Source organism: Bufo gargarizans, chromosome 6, assembly GCF_014858855.1.
Source record: "Bufo gargarizans isolate SCDJY-AF-19 chromosome 6, ASM1485885v1, whole genome shotgun sequence".
NCBI classification, from domain to species: domain Eukaryota; kingdom Metazoa; phylum Chordata; class Amphibia; order Anura; family Bufonidae; genus Bufo; species Bufo gargarizans.
In genome coordinates this window covers 77,410,083-77,413,046 of record NC_058085.1, presented here as the reverse complement: position 1 = coordinate 77,413,046, position 2,964 = coordinate 77,410,083, and positions in this window count along the sequence as shown.

The window sequence follows — 2,964 nt, the reverse complement described above, 5'->3', positions numbered from 1 at the left end:
CCTGCCAGAGTGCGCGTGCCCGCTAAGACTATAGACCTCTGGCCCTCTGACCACAGGCAGGTCTCAGCGTGCAAAGTTCTTGTGGGTCCAAAGCCAGGATTCAGGTGACATTTTCACATCTATAATGTCAGCCTGTTTAGGGGGTAATATACTGCAACAAAAAGAGTGCTCCCCTCAATGGCAGGATTAATCTTTCTGCTACGTTCTTTGGGTAGGTTGCTTATCCACAGTTGACGTATAACCATCCAGTTTAGTCCTTTGGAGACTGGTTACTTCTACAGGTCTTTCTATACTCCTCTCTGACATCCGGTCCACTTTTTGTAGGTGTTCTGGCTCTATCCTGGGCGGCTCCAGGTCCATGATGAGATGACCTGTGAGCTCCACATTTTCTCACATGCTTCCTCTTATTAGCCATAGCTAGGCTGGACTAGAAACAGTATATACTAACTCTGGAATATTATGCTCTCATTTATATAGAGGTTGACACCAGCCCCATTCTAGTGGTGGCTAAAAATATGGCCTGTTACTACCATGTACCCATACAATACAATAAGTTTACAGTAAATGCATTTTTGAGCTTTGCACTATACTGTGACCTTTGGGACCAGGATGCTGTTTATATGCCACATGATGTGGACTGCAATTTTTGAGGACTGATCTGATGACCTGAGCTTCTAGAAACATAGTAGTATTCTGGGTAAATTTACACACATTGTATAGTTTATCACAACATTTGAAAACACTTTTCTGTGATATTTCTGTGATGGCTTTATTTTTTATTTTTTCCTGACATGACAATTTTCTGTTTTTGCGTTTTCATTTTTTACTCCGTCTTCCCAGAGATATAATTCTTTTATTTTGCCATTCATATAGCTCTTTGAGGCCTCATTTTTGTATTGAACAAGTTGTACTTTCTAATGCCACCATTTAATATTACATATGAGGTAGTGGGAAGCTGTAAACAAAAAATCATATTGGGTGGAACTGGAAATAAATGCATTTTTGTCACAGTTTTATTGGTTTTGTTTATACGGTGGTCATTATGCCTTAAAACTGACCTATGCCTTTCATTCTCTGGGTCGGTACAATTACAACGATAACACTGTTATATTGTATTTCTTTTGTTTTAATACAATAAAAAATGTTTTATTTGTTTTTATTGCCATATTCTGACCCCCATAACTTTTTTATAGTTAGGTCTGTAAGATGGCTAATTTTTGTAGGACAGTCTGTAGCCAATTTTTGTACTTTGCAAATTAAAAATATTGTTATCTCCAAACTAGGAATACATTATTGATGAAGCAGCCATACCACACCACAAACACTGATGTTCAATAAAAAAAACGCAATTGACCCAAAAATCACACCTCTAGGGTGATGAAATGACATCCATATTTTTTTTTTTTTTGTTCACATAGCCCTATGTGAACTGCAAATGTCTTGGTGACTAGAGATGGCCTTGTGGTTCACCCGGCGGTTGTTAGGCGGTTTAACGAACGGGCAAACATATGGCGGTGTCCGTCGGTGCCATATTCTTTTACATTGTGAAAAACTTTGACCCATGACACATCCATCAGGTGGTTCAGGACAGCCAATTAAGATGTTTCAGCACATGGACATACACCCTAACTTATAAATAAACCTGATCTAGCCGCCATTTTACATTCAGTATTTTGCCAGTGTAGGGAGAGGTTGCTGTGTGGAGCAAGGACAGACTGCTAGGGACATCAAAGCTAGCTAATAGGGTTAAAAAAGTCCTTTTAAGGACTGGTATAGGTGTGACTTACTGAGGGGTATAATATACTTATAATATACTTTCTAACATAGAAAGTATATTATAGTGCATTTGTATTGTGCAGCAGTTGTGTGCGGTTCTGCTGCGATACTGCAGCTACACAGAGTGCCAAACGCTATTGGAACAAATCATTTCTACTGGTGTGATATAACAGTTGCACCTCCAAAAAACTGATTGAAGCAGGGCTGTTATATACCAATAATATACTTTCCATATAATGCATTTGGGTACTGCCGCATTTGTTTGTGGTTTAGCTGCGTTACCTCAGCTACACAGAGTGACAAATGCTATTGGAACAAATAATTTCTACTGGTGTGATATACCAGTTGCCCCCCCAAAAAAATTATTGAAGCAGGGGTATTTATATACCAATAATATACTTTCTATATAGTGCATTTAGGTAGTGCAGCATTTCTTTGTGGTTCTGCTGCGTTACCACAACTACAGATAGTGACAAATGCCATTGGAACAAATAATTTCTTTTATGTACGCTGAATGCATAATTTTTGGGATATCCAATGACCATGTAATCTACCTCTAGCCCCATACTTACTTGTTCTTTTATGTACACTGAATGAATATATGTTGCGGCCTTGGAGGAATTCAACACCAGTGACGACCACGTGTTATCGAATTTCAACTATTATCATTAGTTTTTTTCAAGAGGGGGGATTTTGTTTGCCATGTTTTTAACCACCTCCGGACCTCCTAACGCAGGATTGCGTTCCGGAGGCGGCTTACGCAGACATCTCGCAAGACTTCCTGTGAGCGCTGCGTTCACAGGAACTGCAGGTAAGCAAATGGATCTACAGCCTGCCAGCGGCAATCGTTCGCTGGCAGAATTCAGAATCAGAATAAGAATTAGCTTTATTTGCCAAACACGACACAGTCGATCATTATCGGAATTGGGTTAGGCACAGGTACAGGCATAGTACTAGAGGGTGGAAGGGGGGGTTATGCAATGGGCATATTAGGGGTGAGAGATTATGGGCGGGAGATGGGGCGTGATGAGTTCAGCAGTCTGACGGCCGTTAGGAAGAAAGTGTTCAGCCTCCTCGATGTCCTTGCAGGGATGACCTGATACCTGCGGCCGGACTTTAGACGTCTGAAGAGATGATGGCCCGGATGGGAGTGGTCATTGAATATTTTCAGAGCCCTGGAGCACAGTC